The sequence below is a fragment of the Polypterus senegalus genome, chromosome 6 (assembly GCF_016835505.1).
Source record: "Polypterus senegalus isolate Bchr_013 chromosome 6, ASM1683550v1, whole genome shotgun sequence".
NCBI classification, from domain to species: domain Eukaryota; kingdom Metazoa; phylum Chordata; class Cladistia; order Polypteriformes; family Polypteridae; genus Polypterus; species Polypterus senegalus.
The window spans coordinates 30,112,706-30,131,320 of record NC_053159.1 but is presented as its reverse complement, the minus strand read 5'-3'; the positions used below and the strand labels follow the sequence as shown (position 1 = coordinate 30,131,320).

The window sequence follows — 18,615 nt, the reverse complement described above, 5'->3', positions numbered from 1 at the left end:
GACACACTTGTGGCTCCCTCTTCAAAGGAGAGAGGCATCTTAACATCTCATGCTCCTTTCATTGACTTTCCTGTGCTCCAAGTACACTGATCAGCCACAATACTAAAACCACCTACCGAATATTGTGTGGGGGTCCCCCCAATGCTGCCATAGCAGCTCTGTCCCACTTAGGTATGGACGCCACACGATCTCTAAAGGTGTCCTGTGGCATCTGGCGCCAAGATATTAACAACAGATTCTTTATGTCCTGGAAGTTGCAAGGTGGGGCCTCCATGAACAGGGTTTCTTTTTCCAGCACATCACACAGATGCTTGGCTGCCCCACAACTTTTTGTGGCATCTTTGTCAATGGCTTATCTCTTTCATAATCTAAAGCTAGCTAAGACAATATGTTCCATTTTAATTTGGATGGAGAGTACACTAATACAAGTTTTAAATCCTCTATACTGTATTATCTTTCTAACATTACGGTCTTTGCTACTCTCTGCATTACTCTCAAGTTCTGTAGAGCTGAATAACAGCTATACTCACAAATTCACCCTTTTTAAAAGCTACTCAATTTCAGCAGAAATTATCCATTTTCCAATACAGAGGTTCAGTCACTTAGTAACGTCCTAATTCATTACTTTATTTGTCTTTCTTGTCTTATTATACTTTTTGTTAATACACTCCACATGACCTTATATGTCAATGGAGCAGACAGTTATGCTAACTTCATTCAGTCGCTTTTCTTCACCAGAGTGGACAGTATTCTGCTGTTCTAGAAATAACCTGTAAATCTAAACATTTGCTTTTGAGAGTCCTTTATTTTAAAATAACCACAGAGTTTCAGTCCATCAACAGGGAAACCAACCTTTATTTCTCTTTTTAGCAAATTATGAAACAAAAACATGCTGTACATCTGTTTGAGTTAAGATATTATTCCTCTATTTTGTCTGCATGGCATTGAGTGGTCAAAAAAAGTAAAGAGGTGAAATTAGAACAACAACAACAACAACAACATTTATTTATATTAGCACATATTCATACAAGAAAAAAAATGTAGCTCAAAGTGCTTTACGAAATGAAGAATAGAAAAATAGAAGACGCAATAAAAAATAAAAAGAAGTCAACATTAATTAACATAGAGATCCTTCCTGGTCAGCACGGCATACAATGTCTGAACAGTTCACAGAAAGCGCATTTGTGTATCATGTAGCAAACACACAACTATACTCCCACAGCCCAGCTACAGAAACACCTGCTCACTGAACATGGCATGCAGCTGCAGCTGCAGAACCTTTTACTAAAAAGGAGACCAAATCGCTAGACATTAAATCTGTTTGTGAAACTCACTTCACCTGCGTGTACTCTGCTTCTAAAAATTTGGAACTACGTTTACTCTTGCGTTGACCTCACAGAGCTCCTATATAAAATGTTACTGCATTAAATCGTGATTAAATGTTCCCACGGGTATACGTAAAAACACGCCCCCCGATGAAGGTGTCACAGGGTGTAGACACCCAGCAACAACCACAACCCCCAACACCAACCCCTCCTCGTATCTTTAAAAAAAAATTCAAGCTTCGTTAAGCTCGCCTCCAGGTGGCGGAAAAGTTCCATCAAACTGGCAGGAGGTTGGCTTCATAACTAGCGTGCACGTTGAGCTTTCCTGTCGCTTGACTCACACATCCATCGTTTTCTGCAGCGGGTAAAGGAGTTGAGGAGGGGGGTTTAGTCAGTCACTCGCCTCATTGCCCGGCGGCCCTTCTACTGAGCTCGAAGCTTTTTTTATACATACCGAAGACTTTGTTCGCACCCAGGACCAAGTGCTCAGGTAAGTCTTTGCTTCCAGTGATGCTTTCAGTGCAAAGTCGCTTTGTACATTTGAGTAACCAGCGATACATATCTCGTTAGACATCCTTTAGGTCGCATTGTTTCTCCTTATAGAAACTGACACGTTTCACTGGCCAGTAAGCGGTCCACTTACAAAACCGTTATAGGTATTATGATGATGAGCCGCGTTCTTAGACAGATACCATTATTAAGTGCACAAGTCCGTGAAATGTGGTACGAAGTTAATCATTCATTAGCCCGAGAAGGTTTCTGTTAATCACAACTAAATAATGATCTGTAAAATGTAAACACCCGGAATTTGAAATGCAAAAACTGCAAGCTAAGTAATGCATCAGGATACATTAGACGAATTTTGCGCGAAAGTGGGAGAGTGAAAGTACTGAATCTCGTAGAGCCTTTAGTCCGAGCGAATAATGTGCAAGGCACTGAAAAAGAAGCACAATCGTTTGAACTGCAGTCCTGGCAGCTTTGCAGGGATGCAGAAATAAAACCACGAAGCAAAAGGGGAACGGATTTCCGTGTCCAGTAAGGAAATGATTGGCGCGACACGCTAATGTTATTATTAATTATAATAATGCTAGAAGTACCATTTACATGTGTTGTTTATTGACTCCATTATCATTTATGAGACAGAGTAAAACTAACTGTTCACTTAACTTATATATACTGTGCGTGAAGTAAGTCATTTATAATTGATGAACTACCGTGCATGACTGGACCCTGTCTGTCGGCTATCGTGTTCAGAAAATAAACCGATAAACTTAAAACAGAGCCACCTCGTTAAAAAGTACCCGGCGATGCCTTAAAAGCGCAAATTTGATTAAATCACACAATCATCCATTTTGAGTGTTTGCATGAACTTGTAAAGGTAATGGGTTATTATAAATGCTAATAATAGTCACAAGAGTGTCATGACTGCGTGCTTAATTTATTAGCTCGTGTGATGCAAATAAACATCGGCATCATTATGCAGAATATAAACTAAGCAGTCTTCCTGTGCATAATATTTTTTTAAATATTCTTATCTCTGCTAGATTAGCATAATTCGTGCGCTCTTTAAGAAATTAATTCCAGCTCTTGCTACAAAACAATGAGCACACACTGCAGCGTGCAGACACGCGATAAAAAGGAAACGTGCAAGGACAAAACACCCGTGCGTAGTTAGACTGTACTGATAGAAATACTAGAAAAAGTTTAGCGCACAAAATAAGCAATGAAACAGATACTTCAGAAAGTAGACGCGTAATTAAACAAGCGAAAAATGAATGAAGAAAGAAAGAAAGAAAGAAAGAAAGAAAGAAAGAAAGAAAGAAGTGACCACCACTGACATTGCACACCGTTTACTTTTTCCAGTCTCTTAGATGACGGTACTGGTGCTGTCCCCGGCGGATCAATGAAAGTGAGGGTGCCATGGAGACAGCGCATCCGCTCGTGTATACACTCATGTCCATTATATAAACCGATGAGTTATTTTGTCTTGCTAATTTTTACTTAATGTATTGATTGTTGTTTCTTTTTTAGCATCACGCAGTCATTTAAAAACAGTTTGAAATGCAGTGCTGTTCAGTAAGCTATGCGTTGTAGTGAAGTTACTTTAAAACCCGGCACTCACACCACTTCTTTAACATTCCGGATTGGCACTCCTTAATATTCAAAGGTGGCAGGTCACATTTTGTTAGCTGTGCTGTTTACATCAACATTTAAAAAAAAAAGGCCAAACGAACGGTTGTTACTTAATGCGTAACATCTGTCGTCGGGGGCTCATTGTGATTCACAGAATAGTTTTGGTGGGGGGTTGGGTTTGTGGGGAGAATGTTTGTTCCCGCTCAGTTTGTGCGCGTCCCCGAGATGACCGGGGTTGCGCATTTCTGTTCTTAATGCTCCGCGTCAGCGCGCAGTTCGCGTGTGGTAATAACAAGATCATCAAAGGCAACGGGATACACTGGGAAGTTTCGTCTTTGGTTGTCAGTATTAAGAGTTTCTTCCCGTTTCAAGGTGTCAATGAGAATTTATTTTGTTAATGATTCATGTACACATCTAGGCTTTCTAACGGCGTCCTGCTTGTTAATTAGAATAATTTTTTGTATTTGTGCCATGCCTTAGTGAGATGTGAAGCAAAATGACACCTTTTATTGACTGACTAAAAAGATTACAATATGGAAGCTTTCAAGATAACTCAGGCCCCTTCTTCAAGCAAGATGTAAAAAGAGCCCCAGTTGCCCCAAAAGCTTGCATAGTGTAATCTTTTTAGTTAGTCAATAAAAGGTGTAATTTTGCTTGACTTCTCTAACATGATACAACACCCTAGTACTACTGCCATGCCTTAGCATATCTATTGTCTGTCTAGATATCTATTTATCCTGCTTTTTTCTTTTTGTTTTGTACAGTGTATAGTGAAAATTCTTTCTTGCATATGTATTTAAATCATTGGTTGTAGCCACATTATGGATTTTGTCTTTGTTATATAGAGGAAGGAAGCATGCGCTGAAAGAGCGTTGCTGCACCCACCACACACCAAACCACCTGAATTGGGGCCCAAGTGCAGTGGGTGACACCTCAGCATCACACTGAAGCAGTGTGAAGTTTTTTTTTTTTAATTTCCTATTACGGTGTCTGGAAAATTTTACTTTTAACTTGAGTAATTGCGTTTTGTTTTTATTTTATTTTTGCATTGGAAAGTTGCACCTAAATTTCGTTGTACAATGTCTCATTGCTACAATGACAATAAAGATTTCAATTTGAGTGCCAATCCTGCCACCAACCCCCAAGTTTTCCCTGTAAGTTGGAGGACCTGGGGCTGGATGCAGGTTAATGTCATACCCAGGATGAGGCAATTGCAGGGTAAGGGCCTTACTGAGTAGAGTCACTTGTGGCATTTACGGGATTCAAACCGGCAGCCTTCCAATTGCTGGCTCAGATCCCTAGTCTGAGCCACCACTCTGCCCAATTTGTTATATAGATTAATAGGGGGCTTTGCGCCCTGCTTGCTTCGCTTGTCAACCCCTTCCTCCCCGCCAGCGCTACACACCATTGTGAAGAGGGGGGCTGAATGCACTTGGTGCTGCTGCCGTGCTGTGTGATCTGCATTTCATGTGGCGTACAACAGCTGTCCTTTTGTCTCATTGCCTTGTCTCTCTTCACCCCCAGACATCCTCAAACACTATTCAATCTCTTTTCGCTGTTTCGTTATATCACTGAGTAATATTTTCTGTTTGTTTGCGCTAATGCGATCTTTACTCTCATTTTTGTGAGACTTTTGAATTTTCCTACTTCCCTTATCTCTAACCTGCTCTGTATGTGTATCATGGGACTTGCTTCCAAAGGTTGTAAGTACGATGTGACTTGACTGTCTCGTGGGACGTGAAAGCGTCTCTGTCTCTCTTCAAAAGATCATGCCTCGTTGCAGGATTTTTTTTTTATAACAGAGAGATCTCTAAATTATTATTAATAATAGTAATTGAACTATTGCCCGTCATGTGTATTCAGCATTAGGGTACAGTCCTTACTGAGGAACAGCACTGATCACCACAGTCCACAAACTTTATTTCGGCCTGTGCAAATCCAGGTTAGGTTGTGAATAAACCTTTACTTACTTAGTCTGAACACCATTTAAAAGATGGTTAGTTACCCTACAATATTATCTGTGGAAGGGTACACGTTTTCTTACCTCCATTTTTTATTTTAAAAATTGGTGTATAAAATCCCACATGCTACTTAAATGGCATTTTTCTTGTTGCTTTGTACAGCCAGGTATTGAAGAGACCATCTAAAGGTACATTTATTTATTCAGCAGTTGCATTTATCCAAAATATGAGCTCATTAATATAATTTTGAGGGGGGCATTCAAACTGTTACTCTTAAACACTATGTCACAATTAATTGTATAAATGTTTGAAATGAAACAGGAAGTACTATAAGTTTATAAGATAACAAATGACATAATGGATTGGCAATAGGGATATGACTGCTTCTGTGCATAAGATGTGATTGTGATTTGGTGGTTGCTGTACTCTGTACGAATGGGAACATTGCTAGAAGAAAGTTTTAAGATATAAACTAACAAATTAGGCATTAGGGAATAGTCGGGTATGGACAGAGTCTTCTGATACTGGAAAAGGTGAATGTGTAAGAGACATGGAGACAAAGTTCTGGGTGACAATAGGATTGTTGTTGAAGACAAGTGATCAGTCTTTGAGCTCTTATTTCAAGGCCCTGTTGCATTATATAACTTCTCATCTCGTCATTCTGAAACCACTGCTTTTCCTGACGAAGGTTGTGGTGGTAGGAGACCAAGCAAGTCAGCCCAGACTTCCCTGTCATTAGCAATAGACTCCTACAAAAGCCAGTCTCCATTGCCAGGGTCTGGTATTTCTAGGTCTTTCCCACTTATACTTGGTACAAAACTGGCATTGCACTCAATCCTCCCACTTCTTCTTACAGGTGGTTAGCCCATAAGATGGCTCTACATTGCTGTTTCTGGACTGACCCTGACCAGGTTATGTGAGCTACCTGACCACGAAGTGCTCAGTGGCAAATGTCCCCCTAGGACTGGCTCCAGAAGTGCATCCTTACAACCCAATGCCAGGCAGGGTACAATGTTTTTTAAATTGTACCATCATGAGGGTGGCTGTGAACCATTGTTTGTCTGACCTTTCAGCCCAACCATGTTTGCCAAAGAAAACACTAACAGGAGCACAAAGCTCCAGATAAACTAGCTCTAAGGTGCACAAGACTCACAGGTCAGGTCAGGTTGGGGAGCATGCACTGGTACAGCACTTTGCCGCACTCACTACATAATAAAACAGCTCGGGATCCTGGTCAGCACCCATTCAGGTAGACACGCGGTCCAACCCCACCCTACAGGAAATGACCATCTATCTGCTGCAGTCAGATGTTATGTGGACATCCCCTTGGCCTGGCCCAACCGCTTGGGTTCTCAACAATCAGGGTCCTGTGAGCGTCACATGGCTGTAGTGCCGTCACTGATGCTCCCTCACAGTGTAGGTAATGCGCCTCATTTGGGAGTCCATGAGCAAGTGCCATTTTAACACAAGGTCAACCAGCAGCACCCAAGGATTCACTGAAGAGACACAGTACCGAAGGAGTGCAGTCTTCATCTCAGGTCACTGGATAGCATCCATGTCTCACAACCATATAGCAGGGAGGTAAGAGTATTACTTAATTTTTCCAGTGATTTTTAGTCACAGAGTACATAATTCAAGTGAGGTGGTCCCGAGACCACCATTTGTGTAGTTTTAAATGCCCCGCAACTCAATCTAACTAGTCTGTGACTCAGCTGTACAAACTCAAACAGGTCTGATTTTGTCTTTAGTCATAGGGGTGGACTCTGTGTGTGCATGAGAGCTGAGAACCAATAGAGCGCTCACCCAGAAGTAGAATGCATATACAGTAATGCAGTGACGAGGAATAAGGAACGGACCTAAGAAACAGAAGAGAGACTCCTCTGTCTGATGCTGTGTGTTATATGTACCAGAACAAAATGGGAAAAAAGCTAAGATTGCGGCTGAACTCACCATACCTGTAAAACCTTTGCATGGGAACCAGTTCTGTCAAGTAGCATGTTATTGGCTGTCAGAAAAAGAGAGCAGCTCACTATCATTTGGAAATGTGAAACTGTGTTGGAAAGTCAAAATGCGGTCATCTAATCTGACAAAGCCTGCGAGGATTCATCGTGTAATCTGACATCATTAGGCGACAAGGACAGAAACAACGATCAACGAGTTTGACATTCCCTCCAACTAGAAGTCATGTAAGGTGACATCGGCCAAGGATGACTCTGAAGTCACCTCTAGTGAAGTCTCTGCTTAGTTTCTTTCTGTTTCTGTGTATGTTTATAATTATTTGCTGATTATTATCTGAACTGCTATACAAACTGTAAACTAAGTGAGCTTTCAAGATGGCTAGGTAAAGCAGGGGCATCTCAGACAACATAAGTAACATTGGACATGAGGAAATATTCTGAAGAGCACACAGATAATTAAAAGATCTGGAGAAGCTGACACTAAGTCATGGGTTCAAGAACCCACAAGTCTCCTTCACATAACTGAAAGACCCTGAATGTGTCAATCCATCTGCTCTGCTTAAAATGGAAAACTTGTTGAAAATGTTTCAATTCAAAATGTAAGCTGGCATTCACCTGAAAAAAACTTTAGAAAGTAAAGGATTATTGCCATAGTGTTATGTGTTTCTTCATATTTTATTGCTTTGCAATATTTAGTCACATATTTTGGTACACATTTAACAGATTGTGGAATCTTAAGTCACCAGAATGAAATGTTGTTCCTTCATTTGCCCTTTAAACAGACTGAATTATCACAACATGGCCTCAATACGGTGTCACATCAGGGTGCTGGCCCATGTTTACTGCAGTGGGTCACAGAGACAAATTAGCTTGTGATGGTTTATATTCAAAAAAGGTTTATATTTATTACACTTTAGTTTTATTTGCACCATCATAAGATGCTGAAAAGTGCTAACAAACACAATACAATTGTAGCAAATGAATGTTAAAGTATTAGGAATGAACATTTGTGTCATATTCATACATATTACATAACCTAACCCAGTCTACATAGTGCAAGAATGGAAGACATCTGGAGAGCAGTATAAGGCCAGGTTTATACTTCATGTGACACGACGTGTGCGCCTGTGGTCGCTACTGTTACGCAAGCATTGTACTATTTATACTTGCACGCGTACTTTACATAAATCTGGAAGATTCCACCAGGTGGCAGTGCGAGATATCATCACGGTGAGAACAGGTTCGGCTTTGCTGTGTTGTGAATTGCTTGAAACATTCATTAAACTCCGAGGGCACCTTGCCACAATATCTCTGAAGAGGATGTTTAATGATTTACATCCATCATTCCAGGGATGGGTCCATTCCAGCAAGCATTGGGCATGAGACAGAAACAATCCCTGGATGGGGCATCAGCTCATCACAAGGTGAACACAAGCACACACACACACACACACACACTAGTGTCATTTTATCATCATCAAATCACCAAACCTTCATGTCTTTGGAAGGAAACCGGAGTCCACTGTGGAAACCCAGCAGGAAAACTCCAGGCAGGGAACACAAGGGATGTGACTCCCTCCAAGGCAACAGCGTTACTGCTGTACCATCCTGCCGCCACAACATGTGTAATTATTAACAGTATTTATTTTTTAAATGAAGTTAAAAGACTTATCTGTAAAATGTAACAAACATACTTTAATGCATTTCATCATGAAAGTGATATCAAGTAGAAATCTAAGGATTCCAAATGTGCAGAGAGCTGGAATATCATAAATGTAATGTCTTCTGTGTAGTGATTGCTGCCTGCTGCTGCTGTCAATGCAAGAGAAGCGTGTAGCGATTAACAATTGGGTTGGTTTTAAGGTGACATTTACAACGGTCTTCTTCAATGATAAAATAAACTATGAGATTAAAGTGGACATTTTGAGATTAAAGCCAAAATGTCCACTTTAATCACAAAATAGAGTTTTTCACTGTGCACCTAACTTTTTTTTGTCTGTGCCTCAAATATGCCGCTGTACATCCTGATGCTGTTGTGAAGGTGCAAAAAAAAAAAAAAAAAAAAGATGGTATGTGAGACCTTTAAAATGTATTGTGTCATTACGATGGGGAATATACGACACTTGAAAATAAAAGCACCAGAATGCATTTGTATGTCAGCGTTTTGTTTCACCACATTCATCAAACATCAAAGCAGGAGCATCAATCCTGTACAATGCACAGAGCGGCTTTCTGTCACATGTAGATAGTAAACAGAGACCCTGACTTTATCACGCTGCGGCCCCTGACCTTTTTCTGGTACTGCAACTCATGCACGCGTCGCATTCATTTTTGAGGACGTGCTCAGAGGACGTGTCAAATGAATGCTGGGAACGTGTGGCAGCCTTGATGCGTGTCTGTATACGTTCTGAGCGTGAAGTATAAACTGACCCTAAGATGTTCGGTATGCTTCATCAGATTGATGGATGCTCCAACCCCTTGGATTTTGGACCAATCATAAATTGAGCATTTGAAACATGACATTTGCCCCACCTCTATTCTGCACCAATGAGCAGTCAGGAATGGTCCAGCTTGTTTCTTTCCCTTTGCCATCTTGGTATGTGAGTGGTGCTAGTTGAAGCAAAGGAACAGAAGGAAAATGTAGTGCACAGATGTGTAAAGAATGACCTGTAAGTTGTTGGCCATTTTCAGTGTATTTTGATTGGTTGGAGAGACCTTGTATTGGATCTGTTACATTTTTTGAAGAGGTGTAGAGGCTGTGGAGGAGGGTAAAGCAGAAAAGAATGAAGGTGAAGTGCAAACAGTTTTCTCAATGCTTGTGCAGCCAGCACACCCACAACATCCATTAACCAGCAGGATAATGGCACCCACCCTAGACTGGCAATGGTAGGTAGATTTAGTAGACACGAGCTGTTACTTGTAGTACAACAATGGCTATTAATTAATCCTAACCTGTATTGATGTGCTTTTCTCACCTCACCAGATCGAGTGCAGAGCTATAGCATGTCCTTATCTGACGACTGAGAGAATGAAACTGAATAATAAAAAAAAAAAACAAGGCTAACCTTTACAAGTATACATTTACACCGGCTGTTACAGACTGAAATCAAATATATGTTTTTATTCCAAAATGGTAAGAATAAAAGCAGCTCACTTCTCAAAGTCAGGGATCGAACCCGTGAAGTTTTGATTACCAGTCAACAGTTGATACCGTTGTGCCACCGAAGCAGTCATAGTAAATGTGTGTCAATGTCGCACCCTAACGTGTGTTGTTTTTCTGCAGTTATATTTTTGAATAAAAGTGCACTTGTTCTGTTATACTTGTATCTTTTGTGAAAGTTTTCTTTGATATTTGGACTTCAGGCTACACACATTATAAACTTCATGTCTACATTTTGTCAATTATTACTAAAACATGAAAAACATTTCTTTTTTAATGATGTGTTTACTGTACATAGATTGCTGTAGACACGGAACACACATGAAATGCATGTGTTCCAAATAACGATATAGTATTTATAAAAGGTGTGATTTTGTTTGACTTCTCACTCTATACAACTCCAAACAACTGACACGCTGGTAAACAGACTTGAGCTGAGAAAACTGTGCTCCGGTGGGGGATGTGATAGCAGACTGCTTTCTGCTTGCTGCTTATCAACACATTTAAAGGACAAAAGATGCTGACGGAGAGGTGAGAAGTGATTTAAGGTGGGACCGATCTACAAGTTTTTTCGTAGGCTCTGGTAATTCCAATGTTAAAGCCACCACGTGCACCCTTACAAACATGTGGCCATGTCAGGTTTACTGTATATGAGACTCATTACTTCACATACAATTAGACACAATTGTCAAAAATCTTTCTAGACTCATTTGTTCAATCTGTTCTCCTAGTTGGAGTGTGATTCTTCTTGCAAATATTTTCTTTTACAAAATGTTTTTTAGAAATGACGTTAGGGGTGTGTGATTAATTAATATATTGTACATTTAATGGGAAAAGTATTAGGAACACCTATACACCTGCTTATCTATACAGTTATCGAATCAGCCAATCAGGTGGCAGCAGCACAATGCATATGATACTGCAAATACAGGTCGAAAGGTTCAGTTAATGTTCACATCAATCATCAGAATGTGGAAAAATGTGATCTCAGTTATGGCTGGTGCCAGATGGACTGGTTTGTGTATTCCTGTAACTGCTGATCTCCTGAGATTTTCACACACAAAAGCCTCCAGAGTTTACTCTGAATTGTGCAGAAGACAAAAAAAAAAAAAACATCCAGTGAGCAGCAGTTCTGTGGACAGAAATGCCTTGTTGATGGCAGAGATCAGAGGAGAATGGCCAGTCTGGTTCATACTTACAAAAAGGCTACGGAACTCAGGTAACCACTCAGTACAACTGTGGTGAGCAGAAAAGCGTCTCAGGATGCACAACATGTTGAGCCTTGAGGCTACAACAGCAGAAGACAACATCGGGTTCCATTGTTGTCAGCTAAGAACAGAAAATAGAGGCTGCAGTGAGCACAGGCTCACCAAAACTGGACAGTTAAAGACTGTAAAACATAACCTGGTCTAATAAATCTCGATTTCTGGAGATACATCCAGATCACTGGATCAAAATTTGGTGTAAAGAGCATGAATCCATGCCTTGTGTTAACAGTCCAGGCTGGTGGGGGTCGTGTAATGGTGAATGGAATGTTTTCTTGGCACACTTTGGGCCTGCTACTCATTACTTGAATGCCATGGCCTATTTGAGTATTGTTGCTGACCATGTGAATTCATTCATGGGCACACTTTACCCATCTTCTGGTGGCTACTTTGAGCATGATAATGCTCCATGTCACAAAACAACGGGTTTCATGAACATGACAAGGAGTGCAGTGTTCTTCAGTGGCCTTTCCAGTCACTAGATCTGAATCTAACAGAACAACTTTGAGATGTGTAGAGTGGGAGAGTCCCAGCATGAATGTTCAGCTGAAAAATCTGCAGATATTTGGTGATTCAATCATGTCAGCATGGACCAGAATCTCAAAGGAAATTTGTGGAATCCATGCCATGAAGCGCAAAAGGAGGCCCTACCCAGTATTAGTATAGGGATCCTAAGAATTTACTAGGTGAGCGTTTATCTGAAGATGCAAATCATTAACTGGTGGTCAGTCCATCACAAAGGCACACATCCACTGTTAGTTTCATTTCTGAGTCAGAGTGTTAGGAGGAAACTGCAGAATGAGAAGAAAACTCGCATGAATACAGCAGTGCAGTATCTTATATATAAATGATTATGAGTGGAAGTGTGTGCGTCTGTCTGTCCGGCCCGGAAGTGAGAGGTGGAGTCGGGGTAAGGGCTCCACCTCCGGGGATATATAAGCGAGGCCAGCATGTCGGCAAAATGAAGCCTCTGAAGAAAGAGTCACTCACTTAGCCGGTAATACAGAAGCGAGACGAGCACATTGACAAAACGGTATTCCTTTCACTTTTCCTCCCACCGCTAATACACAAGCGAGGTGAGCACATCAGCAAAATGAAACCTTCTAGGAGAGAGATGCCCAGAGCAGTTCAATTAAATGACATCATTACATTTCAATTTTTTTTTCTGGCAATTTCAATAGTTTGTTACGGAGCCCCTGAGGGGACATGGTATAATTTTTTTTCTGGGGATAGTTTCAAGTGTGCACCAGATGGTTTCAAGTGTGCACCAGTTTGTTTCAAGTGAGCACCAGATACTTTTAACTGAACAGTAACTGAAAAGGGGTTACCTATACATAATTTCTTATGTATATTAGTTATGTTTTGTAGTTGCACTTAGTAAAAACCCATCTAGCGCCTTCAATATCAGACAAAAATATTTCTTCTTCACATGCAAACCATTTTTTTGATATTTTGTGTGCATCCATCGATAGCCTAGAAGCTGATCTGAGCTTTGCAATTGTTGTTGTATATCCCCAATGTTGCTATAGACCTTACAATGAAATAGGCCTTTAGACTTCAATATATGTTCTAAATGCCTTTCAGTGATAATGTATCCATGACAAATTGCAAGAACAAATGCTATGTCTTTGTGTTTAAGATCAAGCTGAAAGTATACTTCTATAAAATCTCCAATTTACATCCATCCATCCATCCTCTTCTGCTTATCCGAGATCGGGTCATGGGAACAGCAGCTTGAGCAGAGATGCCAGACTTCCCTCTCCCCAGCCACTTCTACTAGCTCTTCCAGAGGAATCCCGAGGCGTTCCCTGGCCAGCCGAGAGACATAGTCCCTCCAGCGTGTCCTGGGTCTTCCCTGGGGCCTCCTCCCGGATAGATGTGCCCGGAACACCTTACCAGGGAGGCGTCCAGGAGGCATCCTGATCAGATGCCCGGGCCACCTCATCTGATATGGAGGAGTAGCGGCTCTACTCTGAGTTCCTCCCGGATGACTGAGCTTCTAACCCTATCTTTAAGGGAAAGCCCAGACACCCTGTGGAGGAAACTCACTTCAGCCACTTGTATTCGCGATCTCGTTCTTTCGGTCACTACCCACAGCTCATGACCATAGGTGAGGGTAGGAACGTAGATCGACTGGTAAATTAAGAGCTTTGCCTTACAGCTCAGCTCCTTTTCCATCATGACAGGACGATGCAGAGCCCTCATCACTGCGGACGCTGCACCGATCTGCCTGTCGATCTCCGCTCCATTCTTCCCTCACTCGTGAACAAGACCCCAAGATACTTGAACTCCTCCACTTGGGGCAGGATCTTGCGCCCAACCCTGAGAGGGCACTCCACCCTTTTCCGGCTGAGGACCATGGTTTCGGATATGGAGGTGCTGATTCCCATCCCAGCTGCTTCACACTCGGCTACGAACCGATCCAGAGAGAGCTGAAGATCACGGCCTGATGAAGCAAACAGGACAACATCATCTGCAAAAAGCAGTGACCTAATCCTGAGCCCACCAAACTGGACCCCCTCAATGTCCTGGCTGCGCCTAGAAATTCTGTCCATAAAAGTTATGAACAGAATCAGTAACAAAGGGCATACCTGGCGGAGTCCAACTTTCACTGGCAACAGGTTCGACTTACTTCTGGCAATGCGGACCAAGCTCTGACACCTGTTGTGCTGGGACCAAACAGCCCTTATCAGGGTATCCAGTACCTCATACTCTCGGAGTGCCCCCCATAGGATTTCCCGAGGGACACGGTCGAATGCCTTTTCCAAGTCCACAAAACACATGTAGACTGGTTGGGGAAACTCCCATGCACCCTCTAGGACCCTGCCAAGGGTGTAGAGCTGGTCCACTGTTCTACTGATCCACCCCTGGGGGCCTGCCACCAAGGAGTTTTTTGACCACCTCGGTGACCTCAGTCCCAGAGATGGGAGAGCCCACCTCCGAGTCCCCAGGCTCTGCTTCCTCATTGAAAGGCATGTTAGTGGGATTGAGGAGGTCTTCAAAGTATGCCCCCAACCGACCAACAATGTCCTGAGTCGAGGTCAGCAGCGCACCATCCCCACCATACACAGTGTTAACATTGCACTGCTTTCCCCTCCTGAGACGCCGGACGGTGGACCAGAATCTCCTCAAAGCTGTCTGAAAGTCGTTCCCCATGGTCTCCCCAAACTCCTCCCATGCCCGAGTTTTTGCCTCACCAACCACCGAAGCCGTATTCTGCTTGGCCTGCTGGTACCTATTAGCTGCCTCCGGAGTCCCACAGGACAAAAAGGTCCTGTAGGACTCCTTCCTCATCTTGACGGCATCCCTCACTGCTGGTGTCCATCAACGGGTTCAGAGATTGCCACCATGACAGGCACCGACCACCTTAGGGCCTCAGCTTTGGTCAGCCCTGTCAACAATAGAGGCACAGAACATGGCCCATTCGGACTCAATGTCCCCCACCTCCCTCGGGACGTGGTCAAAGTTCTGCCGGAGGTGGGAGTTGAAGCTACTTCTGACAGGGGACTCTGCCAGACGTTACCAGCAGACCCTCACAATACGTTTGGGCCTACCAGGCCTGACTGGTATCCTCCCCCACCATCGACGCCAACTCACCACAAGGTGGTGATCAGTTGACAGCTCTGCCCCTCTCTTCACCTGAGTGTCCAAGACATGTGGCCACAAGTCCGATGACACGGCCACGAAGTCGATCACTGAACTGAGGCCTAGGGTGTCCTGGTGCCAGGTGCACATATGGACACCCCTATGCTTGAACATGGTGTTTGTTATGGACAATCCGTGATGAGTACAGAAGTCCAATAACAAAACACTGTTTGGGTTTAGATCGGGGTGCCCATTCCTCCCAATCACACCCTTCCAGGTCTCACTGCCATTGCCCACGTGAGCATTGAAGTCTCTCAGCAGAACAAGGGAGTCCCTAGAAGGTGTGCCCTCTAGCACTGCCTCCAGGTACTCCAAAAAGGGTGGGTACTCCAGACTGCCTTTTGGCACATATGCACAAACAACAGTTAGGACCTGTCCCCCCACCTGAAGGTGGAGGGAGGCTACCCTCTCGTCTACTGGCATGTACCCCAATGAACAGGCTCCAAGTTGGGGGCAATAAGTATGCCCACACCCGCTCTGTGCCTCTCTAATCTTGGGCAACTCCAGAGTGGTAGAGAGTCCAGCCCCTCTCAAGGAGATTGGTTCCAGAGTCCATGCTGTGTGTCGAGGTGAGCCCGACTATATCTAGCTGGCACCTCTTGACCTTGCACACTAGCTCAGGCTCCTTCCTCTTCAGAGAGGTGACATTTCATGTCCCAAGAGCCAGCTTCTGTAGCCGCCTTCGTCCACCACCCAACTCACACTGCACCCAACCTCCTTGGCCCCCCCACAGGTGGTGAGCCCATGGGAAGGGGGACCCACGTTGCCTCTTCGGGCTGTGTCCAGCCGAGCCCCATGGGTGCAGGCCCGGCCACCAGGCACTTGCCATCGAGCCTCACCTCCAGGCCTGGCTCCAGAGGGGGGCCCTGGTGACCCACGTCCAGGCGAGAGAAAATGCCGTCCAAAGTTTTTATTGTTCATGGTAAATTTTCTGAACTGATCTTTGTCTTGTCCCTCTCCTAGGACCAGTTTGCCTTGGGTGACTCTACCAGGGGCATAAAGCCCCCGGCAACAGAGCTCCTAGGATCATTGGGACATGCAAACCCCTCCGCCATGATAAGGGGGCAGCTCGAGGAAGAGTCTCCAATTTCCATTTTTCCTAAGTGCAACTATAAAACAGAACTAATATTCATCAGAAATTATGTATAGGTATGGATCCCCTTTTCAGTTACTGTGCACTTGAAAGTATCTGGTGCTCACTTGAAAGTATATGGTGCTCACTTGAAACTATCTGGTGTGCACTTGAAACTATCTGGTGCTCACTTGAAACTATATCTGGTGCTCACTTGAAACTATCTGGTGCTCACTTGAAACTATCTGGTTCTCACCTGAAACTATCTGGTGTGCACTTGAAACTATCTGGTGTGCACTTGAAACTATCTGGTGCTCACTTGAAACTATCAGGTGCTCACCTGAAACTATCTGGTGCTCACTTGAAACTATCTGGTGCTCACTTGAAACTATCTGGTGCTCACTTGAAACTATCTGGTGTGCACTTGAAACTATCTGGTTTGCACTTGAAACTATCTGGTGTGCACCAGAAAAATCCTCAGAAAAAAAAATTACACAATGTCACCTCAGGGGCTCCGTAGTTTGTAGGCTTACACAGCTAGCAATATCATATTAGACTTAAAAAGATTCAATGTAAATGTGTTCTTCATTTTCAATATGATCATAAATAATTATAAAACTAACTTTTTCTCATGAAATATATTTCCAAGGAGCTGTCATGTTATCTTGGCAACATGGTGAGCAAGCTAGGCACCCTTTCCACAGTATATTGTAAGGCACACACACTTCCACATTTTGCACCAGTTTAGAGTTTCAGTCAATTTAAACTGCATGTCTTTGGGTAAAGGAAGAAAACTATCTGTAGAAAAACCCTCACAGACACGGGGAGACCATTCGAACTCCAACGACTGTATCACAAAAGGGCAGCAGCAATAACCACTTTACCGGCCATCAACGATGTATTTTGAGTGTGTGTGCAACTGATAAAGAACTACACATCAACTTATGGGTATGGCTTATCATACAGTGTTCATATTTATATGTACCATACACACCAGCAGATACACATATGCCATATATTAAGTATATAGTATACATATACAGTACATATGAAGAAAATGAATTGAGCAAATTTGCAAAAAATCTATATCTGCTACATCAGATTTCGTTGTCCAGTATAATGAATCACTTCCTACTCATTAAAGAAGTTCAAATTAATAAGAATGGAGGATCCACAAGATGGAGTGTAAAACAAAACTACTAGGGAATTTCTTTTGAATTTTTCTGTAGTTCTCTCTGGTGAGTAATATTTTCTAGTGCTTGTGTGAAATTGACTCCTTGCCAGCTTCCATCTATGCGTCTGTGTTCTTGAAGAACTCTTTTTAAAGTAACTGCTGTGTCAGCAATTTTTTTCCACTCAGGTCTCTTCGTAATTTTTTATTTCTTTGGCCAAAAGGATTCAACTCTTCCAGTTGTTTTCCGAAACTGCAAACACTTAATAGCCCTAGAATGAGTGCTGTAGTTCATCTTTACTTAGCTCAGGCTTTGTTATGTGTGACATGTAATATAAGCACTAAAATTACACACTAAATTCTCAGTATGGTCTTATAAATACCTTTTTATTTAGATTATACTGCATAACCTAATAGCCTGTTAGCCTTTTTTATTGTTTCTGTATATTTTCTATTTTTGGGCAGCCTAAGTCCACTAAGATTGTAAAGTTCTCTTTATAAATTCATATTCTCACTCTTAACATCCACTATTCGATGACATCTAACAATTTTAATACATACTGTACGCGTAAAAATATACCTTTATATACAGGGTGGTCCAGATCTAATTATGCAGATCCAGATTGTCTGGATGACTTTGATTTATGTGGAGACGATTCCAGTTCGGTGCAAAGACGATTCTTCATGTCGTCAGTTCGCACACTTCTCGATGGTCTGGGATTTTTCGGGTGATTTTCTATGTAATAAACTTAATAAGTTATAGCGTAATGAAAATTGCATAATTAGATCTGGACCACCCTATACATTAAAGTTAAGCAATAATTTGGATTTTGTTGGTCCAACTGTGTGGAATTTGCTAAATGAGTTGTGCCGACTCAACTGCCTATAGCTCATTTTCTATACCTTTTCTATTTTTACTTAAATT

The 18,615-nt window shown here is 42.4% G+C and overlaps 1 protein-coding gene across 1 annotated transcript in view; it reads left to right on the top strand.

The window, feature by feature from the left end:
* The first annotated feature begins 1,657 nt into the window (after positions 1-1,657).
* alpl (alkaline phosphatase, biomineralization associated) overlaps positions 1,658-18,615 on the top strand; it is a 149,674-nt gene continuing 132,716 nt past the window's right edge. Inside the window, exon 1 of the mRNA XM_039755708.1 lies at positions 1,658-1,815. The gene's annotated coding sequence lies outside the window, so the exon portion shown is untranslated. The remainder of the gene's footprint in view (positions 1,816-18,615) is intronic.